Raw genomic sequence first — 19,234 nt, forward strand, 5'->3', positions numbered from 1 at the left:
ATTGAGCTACCTTTAATAGTTAGTTAGTTCAAATGTACAAATTAATCTCTCTAATGCATCATTCAATTTTTTTTTGTTGTTGTGGGTCCCCCGGGGGGGGGGGGGGGGGTGGTGTGGGAGTGGGGAGAAATAAACAAAACTGTTCCTTTGATCCTCCATTGAGCATTCTCAACTTTTTGATGAAGAAAAGGGAAAAAGGAATAAAGAAAATACAGTCTGTGCTTCACGTTGAAGTCTTGATCCTTCCAATTTTTCAGGACCAACTGCAACCTATATGGTAAACAATGGTTGTAGGATTTCATGTGGTTTTTAAGATTTTGGGTCAATGTAGATCCTTGAATAAAAGTCACTCGATTGTCAACCGTCATTTGTAGCTGAACAATGAACATACATCTCTTGTAAATTTGTTCTTAAGCCTAATATTGCATTAAATAGAGATGGTCAAATTTTCTTACTTATCAACCAAATTAGAGGGTCATGAATTATTGAATCTCATAAATGATGAGTTTTGTCTCCCTTAAGACGTAATAAATCTCTTTGTCTATGTGGGAATTAAATTTAAATGATCTCAAGCAATAAGGAGAAATAGAATGGAAATATTCCAAGGCAAATATGGAAAATCCACCATAATAAAATAGAGATTACAATACTCAAATTTATGCTCACCACAAAACTTTGGGAGCTAGTGAAATCATCACAACAGCAAAATCTTCATTCTGAATATATTTTCACTCATGTCAGCTAGCCACCTATGTCACGAGTTAGGCGAAGAATCATCCTGTTGCACCTACATCATTGCACAAGTTTACTTGTCTTTGTCTTTTAAAGTGACAACAAATCTTCCCTCTAGCAAACGCTAATAATCCTTTGGTGAATCTCCATTTGCCACCATTAAAATAGTTCCCATAACTTTATTTCTCTAGAACATGAATGGAAATCACATTTAAACGCATATTCAAAACATGTCACACATCCTTCAAGGTTAGGGTTTATTTAGTGTTACACTCAACAAAACTATTAATAATTCCCACAATGTCAGCAAAATTGTCATTGTCACACATCCTTCAAAGTTTCCTACTTTTTATGAACTAAATAGCTCATTTCTTGAAGTGGCATGGTAGGATATAGCTAAGTCAATCACCCATTTAACACAAAGATCAGTAAAATTGCAACATTCATCATCTCCTACAAAAAATAATTAACACATAATGTGACAACAATAGTATTCTGATCATCCACCTTGTTCTGATTTTTCTCATCCTTCTATTTGTTTTTCCAAGCTTTGTAGTTTCTCTTAATGTGACATTCTTTGTTATAGTTGAAACACTTAAGTTTCACTTTTGACTCTAATCAACTTTTGGATTTAACGCACTCCTAAGAACTTTTACTTCTCCTCGTGTTTTTTGTGACAAGAGTTTGTGCATTATCCTTACCCATGTCATTTCTTCTAATTTTTTTATCAAACAAACTATCATTGAACATTGCAAGTTGTAACACATCTTTCAGAGCATAGTTTCTAGGTGACACTACCAAAGTCTTCCAACTATTAGATAAGGAATTTAGAAGCAATAAAACTTGCAATTTATTATCCATAAGAAGCTACATTGACATAAATGTTGCACCAAGTTTCTATAAAGCATTGAACTATTCCTCTCACTCTTCAATATTAATTAATAAAAGAAAATGTACTATTGGGTCTTCCATGGGCTTTATCATACATTGCCAAGGTGAGAATTAGATGATGATTTTGTAAGTACCTAAGTTATCCTAAAAGTAAAAATAACTTGTTATTGGTTTCATTTCCATTAATTCAGAAGTTTGAAGAAAATGGGAGTCATACCATCAAGTCTTGGGGCCTTTAGGGGCACCATATGTTTTAAGGAATGCATCCACTTCAGACCTAGTAAAAACTCCAGTCAAGAAAGAATTCATATATGGGGTCACCACCCATGGAGTGAATTGTATAACTGCTTCAATTTGACTCGGGTGAGAGGAAAAGAAGAGGTTCTGGTAATAGTTGAGAAACAGGACAGAAATAGAATCAACTTTCGAGCACAACCTACCATTGTCATTCTGGAGTTCAATAATTCTATTTCTCCGAAATATATGAGACGCCCTACTATGGAAGTGTCCTGTGTTCTTGTCTCCAGATTGCGCCCAATGCACTTGTGACCGTTGGTGCCACAGCTTTTCTTCCTATGAGAGTAGAGACCCAACTTCATTTTTTAATTGCACCACTTATTCGAAACTACCACCTCCTAAAGCCGCCTCTTCAACCTTCTGTAACAATTTCTTCTTGTCGATTAGAGTCTTTGTGATATTGTAGAAAATTGTTTTTGACAAACTCTGATCTTCCCTTTGACTTGAGCCATAGGTGAACCACTGTTGTTTGTCCTCCATGCCAATTTTATTGAGTCATGACAGCTCTCAGTCTCCAACCAAGCTTGTTTGAACCTCCATGGTTTGGACCTTCTCTCTGGAATCCCTAAGGGATAGATTACAATGGGCTTGTGATTGGATGACCAACATTCGAGAGCCATCACCTTTGAGGCCAGGAAAGAGGACACACACTCATTTGTTCCTGAAGCCTTATCCAAGCATTCCCAAATTGTAACATTACATGGGTAATTTTTATACCAAGTAAATTTACATCCCACGTAGCCCAGATCAACAAAACCACATTGATCAATGGCCTCTCGGAAGATGTGAATCTGCTGATGAGGTTGTATATAACCACCAAACTTTTCATGAGCCTTGGCGATCTTATTGAAGTCCCCCGCACATAACTAAGGCCCAGAAAAACGACGATGAAGACAGGGACGGAGCCAGAACTTGAAGTTAGGGGGGCAGTTTTATTGTTAGTTATATGTAGTCGCTTCGGCTTTTGGCTCTATTGCTTAGCCGGCAAAGGTTTTCTTTTATTAATTTTGGTGTGTGTCCTGGTATGTGTGTAGAGTGTCTTTTGTTGGTAAGGACAATTATTTTGTTTAAAGTTTTTTAGAGGGTTAAGTTGTTTGTTTTTGGTAAAATTGGTTGATTAGTTTCAGTTTTTTTTTTTTTTTAAAGCTTTGCTACTGCCTATTGGTGATTTTTGTTGTTGGGCTAATATTTTGGGCTTGTATATATATATTTATATATATATATATATATATATTTTTTTTTAGATCTACAAATTTTTGTTGTGATTAGTGATTATTAGTAAATAAAAAAGTGATGTAAGTGGTGGACCCAGATGTAAACCAGTAAGAATTTGCTACCTCAATAATCTATAAAAATGTTGTAAAAAAGTTTGTAACTATAGTATTTTTCCTATAATGATCAATAAGGGGGACAAAATGTAATTTTATTGAGGAAGTTGCTAAAATTAGTACCTAAATATATAGTTAAATAATTATACTATTTTAAAAAAAAAATTAGGGGGGGCCATTCCCCCCCTCCCCCCGGTCCATGAATGGCTCCGTCCATGTTGTTGACCATCATGTAGTCCCTTAGCGAAGTGTAATTTCCTCCCAGTTTTTTCAATGGGGTGTTCAAGTAAAAGCCTTCAGCTTGTGCGAGTGCAGTGATCCCTTTAGCCTCTTTTTTTTTTTTTTTTTAATTTTTTTTTTTTTTTTTTTTTTTATGGTAAACTTGGAAGAGTATCATTCCAACTTGAAATTGAATTACAACAGAGCAAGGAAACAAGCAATAAACAACAAGAGAAATTACAACAAATCATCCCTGAGAATTTGCTAAATGGGGGGGGGGGGGGTGACACCCTTCCATATCTGAGTTTGGCCCGTGAGTTTAGCTTCCCTGGCTAACGTATGGGCTGCTCTGTTGCCGTCCCTTTTCAAGTGCATGAAGGAATAACATGAGAAGGAGTGCAAAGAAGACTTGATATCATGAAGGATATGACCAACCTCACCACCTAAGTCTCTCGAGGTTAGAGATTGAATCACTGATAGAGCGTTTGACTCAAAGATGGCTCGAGAAATCTGCATCTCTGAAGCGAAAACGCCTCAGTCACCTCGGCAAAAAAGTCTGATGGGAGGGGTTTTCTTAAAGCTCCGATGGGGTTGCCTGAGCAGTCTTTGATGATTACACCTATGCAAGAGTTCCTCCCTTTATCTGAAGTTGCTCCATCTACATTAACCTTAAAGAAGCCTAGTTGGGGGGGGGGGGGGATTTATGGTGGGGAGTAGGTTGCGTTAAGGGGGGCTGGATGCAGGCATTGTTGAAATCAAGTAAGACTCTTCTTGCTAATTCCCACACTTGCAATGGAGGGATACCTGCATCGTTGTGGATGGCTTGGTTCCTATTTCCCCAAATGGTCCAAGTAGTCATGAAGAAGATATCCAGCTCCCTGAAGGTCCCTTTCTCAATGAATTGGCCTGCGATGTCAATAATGTCCAATTCAGTTGCTGTAATGTCCTTTGGGCAGTCCTACCACAAAGCCCAAGTTTGTCTTGCATGATTACAATGCAGAAGGGCGTGAGAAGTGGATTCCATACTTTTATTACATAAAGGACAAACCTAGGAGAGTTCAAACCTCTGTAGCAGAGATTGTACATGGTGGGAAGTCCGTTCATGCAGGCACGCTAAGCAAAAATTTTGACCTTAGGTGGGACTTTGAGTTGCCAGATTTTCTTCCAAAAAGGTGGGTCTGAGCGGTTAGATGTGCTTTCCCCCGACTCATATTGTTCAACCGCCTTAGTAGCAACGTAATAGGCACTCTTGATAGTGAAAGATCCACTTTTCTTCCCCAACTAGATTAGACTATCCTCCGGAAGATTGTAGCTTATAGGAATTCTAAGGATGGTGTTAGCTTCAAATGGAAGAAATAGGGACTTTACAAGGTTTGGTTTCCACCATTTGATATCTTCATCTATGAGTGAGGACACCATTGGGAAGTTGTTGAAAGATTTTTTGAGGGGGGGGGGGGGGGGAGAGATCACCTTATGGGTGGTCGGAATTGGGAGCCATCTATCCTCCCAAATATGGATCCTTTTGTTGTTTCCCACCCTCCACCGGGTGCCTTTTCTTATAATCTTCAGATTGTTATGGATACTCCTCCACGCGTAACTTAGGTTGCTGCCTTTCTTAGAGTTCAGGACATCATCGTGGGGAAAGTATTTTGCTTTGTAAACCCATGACACTAAGGAGTTGGGATTTGAGAGAATTTGCCACCCTTGCTTGGCTAATAATGCCAAGTTGAAGGCTTGGAGATTTCGAAATCCCATACCATCAAAGAGCTTGGATTTGCACATCTTCTTCCAACTTACCCAATACCAATTTTGTTTCTTGATTCCTTTGGCCCCACCATAAATTTCTCATCATTCGTTCAAGGTCATCACATAGTGTTTAAGGTAATTGGAAGAAGCTCATGGTATACGTTGGAATGGCTTAAGCAACGGCCTTGATTAGAATTTCTCTACCCCCGATAAAGAGAAGCTTTCCTTCCAACCAGCTAGCTTCTTTCCCACCCTCTCTTTAATTTCAGCAAACACTTGATTTTTTGATTTCCCTATTAACGAAGGGAGACTGAGGTATTTCTTATGCCTAATGTCTTGCATTGGACCAAGAATCCTCAGGATCTCTTCTTTAACCTCAAAGGGAGTGTTCGAACTAAAAAAGACCGATGACTTGTCTGCGTTGATTTTCTGACTCAAGGCCTTTTCATAGGCTTTAAGGATGTCGATTAACTCCATGCATTCCGAAGTGTTTGCCTTGCAAAACAGCAAACTGTCATCTGCGAAGAAAAGGTGGGTGATTGTAGGGCAACCCCTATAGATGGACATGCCATTAAGTGATTGGTACCTAGCTGCTTGGTGGATGAGTAGAAAGACCCTCAACACAAAGGAGGAAAAGTCTAGGGGAAGATGGGTCGCCTTGGTGAAGGCCTCTAGAGGGGGTGATGTTGCCATAGGCCTTACCACTGATGATCACTGGGTATGAGACTGAAGAGATGTACTGCATGATGAGGTTAACCCATTTCCTGTCAAAACCCATTTTTTCCATGACACCCTTGACGAAGCCCCATTCCACCCAATCAAACGCCTTATTCATATCTAGTTTAATGGACATGAAGCTCTCCTTGCTTTCGTTTTTGTGGTTCAAGTAGTGCATGAGCTCAAATGCAACCAATACGTTGTCTGTAATTAACCTTTATGAGGTAAAGGCACTTTAGTTCTCCGTGATAACATGGGGAGGATGACTTTAAGGTGGTTGGCCAGAACCTTGGAGATAAGCTTGTACTCTACATTAGATAAACTAATTGGCCGAAACTTTATCATTCTAGTGGGGTTGTTGGATTTTGGAATAAGGGAGATGTTGGTTTTGTTGAGTTCTGCTATAGACATATTGAGGTTAATCACATCCAGTACCATGGTGGTGACATTAGAACACATAAAGCTCCAATATTTATGAAAGAAAATGGCAGACATACCGTCAGGTCCCAGGGCCTTGGTACGGTGGAGTTGCTGGAGAGCTCTTGTGACTTCTTCACTGGTGAAGGTTTTGGTGAGCTCGGTATTCATCTCCGCTGTTACTCGTGTAGGGATGGCATTGGTGATCTCCTGGATACCACTTGGTGAGATAGTAGTGTAGATTTTCTCAAAGTAGGCTAGTGCAGTAGCCTAGATACTATCCTTGTCATCACACCATCTGCCTTCATCGTTCCACAAGCCCAAAATAGTGTTCTTCTTCCTTCTGTCAAAAGCTCTAGCATGGAAGAATTTTGTATTTCTGTCTCCCTCTCTATACCAATGAATTTTGCTGCGTTGATGTCATAAAATGATAAAATCTCCTCACTATCTAGAAGGTCATTAATTTCTTTCCTGATTTCATTGATTGCTACTCCATGAGAGCCATCGTGATCTTGGGCAGTGAGGTTGTTGAGAGCTTTCCTCTTTTCCTGAATTTTCCTTGGGATGTTTCCAATCACACTTTTATTCCATATAGTTAATTTTGATGCGCAACGACTAAGGTTGGAAGCAATTCCTTCAGGAGTATTCAATGAGCTGCCCCTATTCCAAAGCAACTTCAATGATCTCTTGACAGCCTTCTCTCTTTGCCCACATGACTTCAAAATGGCAAGCGGCGTTTTCTAGTTGGAGGCAAGGAGCATGAGTCTGTAATTCTTAGGAGGCAATGGTCTGAGGTGGACTCAACCAAGTGGTGGACCTTGGCATCCTTAAAGAGACTGATCCATTCTGAGTTGGCAAAGGCTCTGTCCAGTTGAAGGTAGACTCTGTTGCTACCTTCTTGCATATTGCACCACGTAAATTTTGAACCTGAGAAGCCAAGGTCTTGGAAGCCACAAGCATTCACGGCATCAAGGAAGCCTTCCATTTGCCTCTGTGATCCCTGGGCTCCACCTAATTTTTCAGACACAGATAAAATTTCATTAAAATCTCCGCAACAAAACTAGGGTAAAGAATATTGGGCATTTAGATAAGTGAGAAGGTTTCGGGATTCCTTCCTCATATGGGGTTCTGGGTGGCCATAAAAACCAATAAATCTCCATTTGATCAGTGATGGTGGAGTCGATGTGGCGTTAAGAGAAGGATATGATTTCTAAGTTGATTTCCTTTGACCAGAGAAGGGCTAAGCCTCCACTTCGGCCTTGACTAGGGACAATTAGGTCATTAGAAAACCCCAAATTGAATTTAATTTTCTCCATATGCTTTACCTTTGATTTAGTCTCCACCAAGATGACGATATAAGGATTCCATCGTCGCATGTAGTTAGGCAATGTAAACACTGTCTGAGGGTTCCCAATTTCTCGGCAGTTCCAATATATGGAATTCATTATTCTCGGCATTGCTGCCTAGTAGCCACCGCCGATCTGACTGGTGAGGCAACTAAGCTTGTAGGGGGGCTTACGCAATGCCTTTTTGGGGGATGATTTTCTTCTAACTCAACTGAGAAGTCCAACTTACCCGGCCTTTTAGACCTTGACAGGTTCTCATTTGATTGCATAGAGACTCCCTGGGCCTGTTTCCCTTTTTCCCGAGCTATCCTTTTCTAGTTACCTTTGCCTTTGGGCTGCTTGGTTTGGCTTGGGCCTGATGGGGATTTGAGATTTTCTACGGGGGTTATAATCTCAGTGATGGGCTTTAGAGAACTAGTGATCTCTTGGGCCTCGTGGAGGGGTGAACTGGGAAGGCCCACAAGTGAGGACTCATCTCTGGCATCTCTACCCGAGGCTCCTATATTGTGTTGATCACGTGGGGGGCCCTCCAATTTAGGCAACATGTCAATGTTTTCTGTCAGGTTACGTCCCTGATTTTCCACTGTCTGTGAGGTTGTCCCTTTGAGCACACCAACCACCTCGAGCACTATGCCTTTTTCGTTATGATTTCAAATTTGAATTTCTATCCTTGCTAGTCGCTCTGAATCCGAGCTCGATGAGGCTACCATCGCCGGCGTTGATTTGTCACTTAATTTTCCTGATCGCTCTTCATTGAAACCCTAACTATTTTGGGATTTGGATTTTTCGGAGCTACCCTTTTGGTTTCCACATATTGTTTGGGAGAGTTAGGAGTGAAGGGGTGGTTTAGACAGTGTTTTTCATCATGACCGAGCCATCCACATTGGTAGCAGAAGGTGGGGGGCCTCTCATACTTGAAGGTGACCTAAGTCTTCCCTCCTTCAAGATTTACTATGTTGCCTCCTCTTCAGAGAGGTTTGTTGGATGGTAAATCGACATGGATTCTCATGAATCGTGCTTGCTCGAATAACCATGACTGCTTATCGGTCTCAATGTAACGACCCAAGCTATTCCCCAGGTCTTTTCCAACATCCTTAGACAAGTTCTCAAAAGGGAGGCCCTAAATCTGAACCCAAAAGGGTGAATGGGCGAAGTCTATGTTGGAGATTGAGAGGCCTTTCCTCCATCTGCACAGGAGCAGTAAGTTATTGTCGAAATTCCAAGGGCTGTTTCTTTCAACCCATTCCGTCTAATATTCTAAGGTGAACTTGAACTGGAAGATATCATTTCCAACATCTACTATTCTTAGAACAGAACCCATTTTCTAGGCAGCTCTGAGGGTGCTCTTTAAGGCTCGTTGGTTTTGATGCCTGTTAAAAAGGAGCTTGCCAAAGAGAGGTCGAAGGTGAAGGTTATGGGGATTGGAGGTGAGCACAGAGGGGTGTTTGTAGAGATAATGAAAGGAAGAGCCGTTAGGAAGGGAGGGAGGACTCGAGGGATGGTCAAGAGGAAGGGGCTCCTACATGGGGAGAGTATAATTCATTTCAGCCTCTTTCTTCTTTGCATATAGTTCACTCTCTGTAAATTGTTGGCAGGCATAGAAATTTGCGTATGCACTTGCCTTCTGTGCCTTAGCAGCTTTCTGTGCCTCATACAGAACTGCTTCTGCTGCTTTTTGTTTCTTGCACAATTCCCAATTTGACTGTTGCACCTATATCATCAATGTTTCACATATTAACAAAAAAAAGAAAAATCCATTCCTTATCATTGGTTTTTGGATTGTATAGAAGACTTGTAAGACCCAAATATAAACATAAAATCATAAAGTGAACCAATTTATAACATAACATAGCAACTAGTATTATCATGCATATTTTCTTTATCTTATTTTTTATTAGAAGTAGAAGCATGCTTTGTTTATTTTTTGAAGTAAAATTTTGTATTCTTTATCAGATAATATCAATCTCAATATTAATGGATGAGTGATTTCCAAAGACAGGATTGGAATCAGTCATATTATAATTCAAAAAGGTATACAATTATTAAATTCATACAAACTATGAAACTGGTAAATGTTGAAGCTTACTTCCCCACATTAAATATAAAAAAGATATCTTAATGTATTCTAAGTTGTCCTACAAAATGATATATTAAGGAAGTATCATTCAATTACTAATTACATTTTAGTGAAGTGATATTGTAATGTCCCAGCCCTTAAAAAAAAAGAAAAAAAGAAGTAAAGTGGTGGATTTTTTGAGAAGCCCACGTGACCCCCACATACCCCACTCCCCTCAACCACACAATCTCACCAATATCATCTCATGTCTCACCCTCTTGGCCGGTCAATTAGCTAGGGTCCTCTCCACTTTTTCTTTTCCTTTTTTTTTTTTTTTTTTTTTTTTTTTTTTTTTCTCTCAAACACAACACACACACTCCTCTCTCACACTCCCTCACTCTCCCACCGGTACATCTCCTCACCACCACCTCCACCATCATTTTTCCGGCAAAGTTTATCGGAAAACTCCATAGGAAAAAGCTAAGGCTCACTCATCTCTATTATTTGAGGTAATAATTTCTAATCTTTTTGGTGGGTTTATATGCTTTTGCTTGAGGTTCTTTAATCTAAGTTTTGATAATGATATCCATGTGATTTATGAGTTTTGGAAGTGATATTCATGTGTTTATATGTATGGGTTTTGTGTTGGTGGAATTATTTGATGAGTGGGTTTATAGTTTTTACAATGGTGGTTATATAAGTGGTGAAGATTTGAGGGTTTTGGCTTTTTAATATGAAATAGATAGTGAATATAATTTTTATTGATTATTTGGAGCTAGATAAAGATTCTAATTGTTGTCTTGGAGAATATTATGATTTTGGTGTCATGGGTCTCTTGATAATATTATATAAATCTTGTGGGAACTACTCATAAGGTGTTGAGGTTTTGATGTTAGAGATAATACCTTGAATGATTTATGAGTATAATGGGAGTCTATACCTTGTAAATTAGTTGAGAAACCTTGGAAGTGGAATACATTATTTTTGAGGTTAAATGCTACACTTGCCTAATTAATTGCTTAGTTAGCAATCTCTAATTCATAGCTAAATGCAATGTCAAGCTTTATGTTTATTGTAATAGGTTTGCTTGGTATTGTTTAGGTTCTAGCTAATCTCATTTGGAGCTTGGAAAATTAGGCTTTTGTGGGTTGCGAGGTAAGTGGCTTCTTAACGGGATTTTTTAAATGGAATAATTATTGCACTAAAGTATTATATGGTTAAACCCATTTTGGAACATTATTCATGGTTTTCCTAAAATGTAATATGTGTACTATTATTGTTAATCATTTATGCAAAACGCATGAAGCATTGAAAGTGCATCATATTTCTTATTGCATATGGGGAAATGCATGATTTGTTAGCATGGAAAAGATTAGCATCTTTGATTAAATTTTTGAGAATAGATTTTATGGATTTATTGCATTATTTGCAAAATATAAAGATGTTTATCTTGACCTATGTTAGTTGGGAAGTTAATACAAAATCTTTTTGAAAATAAATGAGTTGAAGGCTTTGAGAACCTTGTGAATATCTTGACTATTCAAATATTTTATGAAACTACTTGGAAGTGAATTACATATTTTGAATTAAAGGTAATTTGTGAGCTCTTTATATTCTACCCATGTGTTATGACATATGATTACCTAGCTAGTTACTATAGTCTTTGTGACATTAGTATCTTAGCACCCATCTTTGTGATGGTTATTGAGTTTCGTCTTTGTGATGGTGATGAGTTTCGTCTTTGTGACGGAATATTTAGTTTTGACTGTATGTCAGGGATGAGTTCTATCTTTGTAACACCAGATTAGTTCCGTCTTTGTGACGGCAGATTAGTTCTATCTTTGTAACGGCATTGTCATGTGGCCTTGGGTTTGAGATAGTATTGTTATTGCTCACAAAATATAGTATGTAGTTTCATACGAGCATTTTGAGAAGTTTTATGCTGTATCATTTTAATCATTCTTGTCATATTATTTTTGGAAATGGTTTTGTAGAATTTATTTGGAAATTCTCAAATTAGAACATGCTTTGTAAACTATTCATCATCATGAAACTTGCATTTCCCCTACCCCCATTAATTATGCTACTTACTGGGCTCTGTCTCATCTAATTCTTTTACAAACTTTTTTAGAGTAGGCAACAATCATTTTGAGACAGGTTTTTGTGGCAAGCAGTAGTTAGACTAACTACTGATGGAGGCTGGACTTCTGTAACGGTGATATTTAGATGATGTCCATCCTAGAGTAGGCTTGGCAAATTCTTTTGTATCTAATAGTAGTGGTGATGACTTTATTCCCACTATTGGGACAAGCTGATGATACTTACTGGGCTCTGTCTCATCTAATTCTTTTATAAACTTTTTTAGAGTAGGCAACGATCATTTTGAGACAGGTTTTTGTGGCTAGCAGTAGTTAGACTAACTGCTGATAGAGGCTGGACTTCTGTGACAGTGATATTTAGATGATGTACATCCTAGAGTAGGTTTGGCAAATTCTTTTGTATCTAATGGTAGTGGTGATGACTTTATTCCCACTGATGAGACAAGCTGATAATATGTAATTATATTTATTCAGACCTCCACTCTTTTGTGGCCAATGGTCCTTATAATTATTGTATAGAGCTCTGACTTACTTTGGGAGTATCTTTAATGAAATTATTATGAAAATTCTTGATATTAGTACTTGGTATGGACTATTTGGATTGATTTGTCAAAAAGGAAAAATGTACAGGTACCTTATTTCTCATGCTTTGGATATCAAACCCCAAACCCAAAAGAGTCCAAAGTATGAGGAAAATATCTCAAAGGTACCTATATATTTTTCCTTTTTGAAAATTTATTGCAAATAATTCATGTCAAGTACCAACATCAAGAATTATCATAATAATTTCATTAACAATACTCTTAAAGTAAGTCAGAACTCTATGCAATAATTACAATTACCATTAGCTACAAAAGAATGGAGGTCTGAATAAATATAATTACATATCATCAACTTGTCCCATCAATGGGAATAAAAGCCATCACCACTATCAAATACAAAATAATAAGTCAAGCCTATTTTATGATGTACATCTAAAGATCACTATAACAAAAGTCCAGCCTCCATTAATAGTTAGTCTAACTACTGCTAGCCATAAAAACCTGTCTCAAAACGATAGTTGCCTACTATGAAAAGGTTTGTAAAAAAATGGGATGAGACAGAGCCTAGTAAATAGCATAATTAATGGGGGTGGGGGAAATGCAAGTTTCATGATGATGAGCAATTTACAAAACGTGTTATAATTTGGAAATTTCCATTAGGATCATGCAAATCCATTTTTCTTAATAAATTGACAAGAATGATTAAAGGAATATAGCACCAAGCTTTCTCAAAATATTTCAACATGAATCTATATACAATTTACTGTGAGCTATCAAAACACCCTTTCAAAACCTGAAAATCCAACCCAAGGCCACATGACAAGTTGCCATAAAGACGTTAGGTATGCCACAAAGACATCAAGTTATGCCACGAAGACATCGGTTATACCACGAAGATATCAAGTTATGCCACGAAGACATCAATTATACCACGAAGACATCAATCCACCACAAAGACAAGGTGCCAAGGTACAAATGTCACAAAGACTATGGCATCTGGCTGGGTAATCACCAGGTAATCACATGTCACAGCTCAAGGGTAAAAACATAAAGAGTTCACAGTTTACATGAAATTAAAACAAAATTCAATTTCAAGTAGTTTCACAAAAACCTTTGAAATACCCAATATATTCACAAGATTCTCAAGTTTTCAAAAATCATTTCTTGTGTATAAGATTTTCTATCAATTTTCCAAATATCACAAGTCAAGACAAAACATCTTTAGAATTTGCAAAAAACGCAATAAATCCATAAAATCCATTCCCAAGAATTTTATAAAAGATGCTTATCTTTTCCATGCTAACAAATCATGCATTTCCCCATATACATTACCAAGTACGATGCACTATTCATAAATAACCATATACATTTAAGGTTACGACACAATAGTTTTTAGGAAAATATAGTTTCCATAAGTAGTTTCCAAAAACGTGTTTAACCCAAAAACAACGTTTATGCAACATGATTATTTTCCAAAAATCCCATTAAAAAGCTAGGAGATAAGCTAGAACCTAAACAATATCAAGCAAACCTATCACAATAAGCATAAAGCTTGAAATTGTATCTAGCTACAAATTAATTAGGCAAGCCTAAGTATTAACCTCACATGTAATGTATCCTACTTCCAAAGTTACCCAACAATTTAATTTACAAGGCATAGACTCTCATTTATAAACTTATAAAGTCATTCAAGATATTATCTCTAATATCAAAACCTCAACAACTTATAAGTACTTCCCACAAGATTTATACCACGTCAACAAGAGACCCATGATACCAAAAACCATAATATCCTCCAATACAAACAATTTGAATCTTTAACTAGCTCCAAATAATTTGTAAAAATTATATTCACCATTTATTTCATATTAAAAAGCCAAAACCCCCAAATCTTCACCACTTAGACAATCACCATTGTAAAAACTATAAACTTAGTCATCAAATAATTCCACCAATACAAAACTCATACATATAAATACATGACTATCACTTCCAAAGCTCATAAATCACAATAATATTATTATCAAAACTTAGATAAATGGAACTTCTAGCAAACATAAAACACATCAAAAAGATTAGAAATCTTTACCTTAAGTAAAAGGGATGAAGATGCTTAGAGGTTCCTAAGAATTTTCCGGTGACCTTGCCAGAAAAATGATGGTGGAGATGGTGGTATGGAGTAGGTACCGAGGGAGAGTGTGAGGGAGTGATAGAGACGAGTGTTTGAGAGAAAATGAAAAGAAAAAGAGAACAAAGTAAGAAGAAGAGTGCTAGTTGGCCAAAGAGGGAGGGAGAGATATTTTGAGAGAAATGAGTGGTGGGGAATTAAGGGGGTAGGTGGGGTCACATGTGAGCCATAAAATTCTGACTTTTTTTTTTTTTTTGGGTGTACCTAGGGCGTTACATTGGACCCTTTTGGATTTGGGGTGTGATAGATATTAAGTCTTTATCTTTAGAAATTAGAGGTGTGTGGGAACCCCTCCCAACTATAGCTCTATCTATAAGCCCTATTAATCCTCTTTCTTTACTTGAAACATAAACCATCCAAATTTTCACATGATTGAAGGAGAAACTCATAAACTAACACATCAAAAACACAAAAAACCAAAGGCAAAACAAGATTATAGTAGTGTCACATTCCTTAGTCTCATACTCCACAACTACCTTGCTTAGCAATTCTACCCTAAGTTTCTCAGTCTGATTCAATGCCTTCTTCTTCTCCACCTTAGTTAGCAACTTAGCCTCCCTTAGGGCCACTACCTTTGCAGACTCCACTTCCACCAACTAAGAGGCTTGAGACCACCTGGCATTTTTTGTGGCCAGTTCGGCCTTTGACTCGGCCAAGTCAGCTTCCTTCTAGTTCTTATATAGTTCCACACCAGTCTTAATATTAATTTCCTCCTTTTGGGCTTCTCCTAGCCTTTGAGTCGTTATGATCTTAGTCTCGGTGTCAATTTCGGCTGCATTTTGTGATCAATGTTAGGCCTTCGCGCTCCTTTGATCCGATCTCGCCTTTCTTCTAATTAGCTTCAGCAACATCAATCTATAACAACATTTATCAATTTGTTAGTGCCAAAACTTATTTTGAAGAAAAAATAACCTAGATTTGTTGATGAATTTGCTGTATATTAACATGCGCATGAAGTAGTCTTGCTCAATAAAATGATTATAATGATAGGAACTTTAAAGTTGTTTTTTTTTTTTTTTTTCTTTAAAACTGAATCAATAAACTAATAATTATTTATGATTGTAGTTTCACATACCAATAGGGTCGGCTTAACGAATTTCGGGGCCCTAGGCGAAAGCTTTAAATGGAGCCTTTTTTTTATATTTAATTATAAATTCATATTTTTTTTTCAATTAAAATTTATTTTTCTTGCTTTTTGAGAGGCAAAATTACTAATTAAATTTTTACATTCAAGTTCCGCCAACATTTCCTTTTCAATTGATAATATGACTAATCCACTTAATCTTTCTTGTGACATAGTTGATCTTAAATAGGATTTTATTAATTTTAATTTTGAAAAACAATTTCTACAGAAGCAATTGTTACAAGTATAGTTAGTAATATTCTGAAAGCAATACATGCATTTGGAAAAGATTCTAGCTTCTTTATATAATTTAGTACATTAATTGGAGAGTTTTCATTTCTTTGCAAAACTTCATTTAAAACTTTTAGTTCTGAAAATAAATCTAAGTCATCAATATCGGAATAAGTTTCATGTGTGAGAAAACATTCAAAATTTAGACAATTTTTTTTCAAACTATCATCATCTAGTGATTTTAGTTTTTCAAAATTAAATAAAAAACCAAAAATATTTTCATATATTTGAAAATTTTCAAACCTACTTTTAATTGAAGAAATAGCTTGACCTACTATATGGAAAAAATAATTAATTCTAAAATATTCTTCAGCGGATTGTGTTGTCTCATCATTGACATTCTCATCAAACTGTTTCTTCCTACGAATTATACGTTTTTCACGAAATATAGGCTTTATTTCCATTTTGGTTGCAATTTCTTTAGATGAATTCATAGGAGATGTAAATCCATCTTCTCTATATTTTTTAAAAAAAGACATGAGACCTTTTAATTGATCTATAGCAACATCAATATGCATGTCTTTCGATTGTAAATTTCTACTAACAGAGTTAACAACAAATAATATTTCATACCAAATAGTCATACCTAGCAAAAACTCAAAACTTTCAATCTCAGATGTTGCTAAACAATTAGCTTCACTTTTTGTTTTAGGATTTTCACTTGTTTTTGCCAATTGTAACGAAGCATCTCTTATTTCTAGACCTTGAAATTTTATTGCTTTCACACTTTCAATTTGACTTTCCCAATGTGTTTGTGACAATGGTTTAAGAGTTAAACCTATCACATTATCTTGTAAAATTTTCCATCACTTTGTGGAAGAAGAAAATAGTGTGTACATACATTGTACTACTCCAAAAAAAGATATAGCTTTAGGACAAGAATTAGCCATATCACATAGGACAAGGTTGAGATTATGACAACCACATGGTGTGTAAAATGCTTTAGGATTTATATCAAGAATTCTTTTTTGTACCCCTCGTTTTTTCCCTTTCATATTAGACCCATTATCATATCCTTGTCCATGTACATCATTAATATCAAGTTCAAGATTTTTTATTGCATTTATAATTTCATTGAAAAGTCCTTTTTCAGAAGTATTATCTATCTTTAAAAATTCCACAAAATGTTCATCTATTTTTATCGGACTTATTGAAATATCCACACATCTTAGTATGAGAGTCATTTGTTGTTGATGACTTACATCAGGGGTACAATCAAGTATAATTGAAAAGTATTTTGCTTCTTTAGTCTTTTTTATAATTTTACTTTTGATTTCATTTGCTAATAATTGTATCACTTCATTTTGTATATTATGTCCAAGATAATGATTATGGATTGCACCATGTTGAATACGTCAAACATGTTCTTGCATTACAGAAATTTTGCAATCATTTCAATTATACTTAAAAAATTTCTGTTATTTTCTTGATAGATCTTTTCGTTTTTTCCTCGGAATGCCAAATTATTTTTACCAAGATTTTTTACCACTGCTATTATTCTTAATAACACTTGTTTCCAATGATCTTTCTCTTTCTTAATTTGTTCTTGGACATTTTTATCAATTTTTTTATTCTTTGTGAGAGTGCCCTTTTCGTGACACTCAGGCCCAAGGATCTCGGGCCTAAATGAAAAGGAGGATTCGGTGGACCGGGCCTTGACTCACCGCAGCTAACGAGCTGTTTAAGAATCAAGTGGGATGCAGAGAATACTCCTGACAATATAAAGAAAATGACAAACAAGGATATCGAAGAGTGCCAAAAATTAACAAGGTAAATTCAGAAGGAAAGAAACAGGATTAGCAAAGCGATAAAAATTAGTGCTGTGGGGATCCTGGAAAATATGAAGCAATGTTTCATTAATACATTATCTGTTAGATTACAGAAAGCTCACTAGGACGTGATACAAGGTTCAGTCAAGCTCAAAAATTGCAGTCTTGAATGGCTATTTCAGCCTTCAAAACTTGCAAAGTTTGATTCTCGTTGAATCCGAGTATGTGCAATAGTGGCTTTTACAGGATACCGGGAAGCAATACTTGTTTTTCCCTTAGTATTTTCCTTTCTGCACAGATTCTCTAATAGTTTTTTTCTGGAGAATTTCTTCTTTCTTGTGTTTCTTTCTTTTTTTCCCTGCCTCTTCTTCCCAACCCATCCTTTCCTTTTATAATGGAGTTTTTTGGTCTTCCCGGGGAACCGTTGGTTCCCCTGTTTTGCTCTTTTGCAAACAGAGCATGTCCTGTTCCCATCGTCTCGGTAAGTCCCTTTTCCGTTTTTTCTCATTCTTTCCTTCTTTCAGCTCTGATTCTTTTGAAAGTTCCTGGTTGGCCATCTTCTTTGGGACGTGCTGAGGTATGCCCTTCTTGGCATCCCCATTTCTAGCGTCTTCCACTTTTCCCTTTTTTTCCTATTTGGGCAGAATCCTGTTCTGTCATTTTGAAAGTTGTTTGTTACCATTCTTCTTCCCTGTCCTGGTTCCCCGAGGCCTTTTCTGTCTGTGCCATGAGAGGTTGCTCGCGTTCTTTTTTTGCTTTTTATTTCTTGTTTTCTTCTTCTGTCTTCTTTCTATCGAGCTGTCCCAGTCTTCCTTTTTCTTTTGGATGCTTCTGTTTTTGGGCTTCAGGATCCTCTGGGCCTTTCTTTTATTCCCTCTGTATCTACTACTTTGGGCTAAGCTTGAATTTCCCTTTTGGGCTTGACTTATTCTTTTTGGGCTTATTTCACTATGACCCTTTTTAGACCTCAACATTCTTCAATAATCTTAGTTCTAAATCAATCCAAGTATTCATATTAATAATATGCTCATTGGTTGTTTCATGATTTTTAAGAATAGAACTAATATTTTTCCAATCCTTAGTTCCTCCATTAGCTAGTTGATTTGTATTAGATTTTGAATTAAACAGCTTGCAACAAAAACAAAATACTTTATCTAGGTCTTTTGAACACACTAACCATTTTCTATCATGTTTCTCCCCATTTGGTAATTTTCGAATATAATGCGTTGTAGAAAAATGTCTAGAGTTCTTATCTATAGGAAAGTTTAGATCATCAACTCTTATTGGACCATTTTCTACTAACAAATCTCTTAATTTTATATCAATAGTTTTCCATTGACCTGGATCAAAGTATTTGTAGGAATATAATTAGGTTGATCATTAATATTTTCACTCTCCTCTAAATTATTTTGAGCTTCATTATCAAGAATGGTGACATTAAATGTTTGAACATTATCATGACCACCTTCATTA

The sequence above is a fragment of the Quercus lobata genome, chromosome 5 (assembly GCF_001633185.2).
Source record: "Quercus lobata isolate SW786 chromosome 5, ValleyOak3.0 Primary Assembly, whole genome shotgun sequence".
Lineage (NCBI taxonomy): Eukaryota > Viridiplantae > Streptophyta > Magnoliopsida > Fagales > Fagaceae > Quercus > Quercus lobata.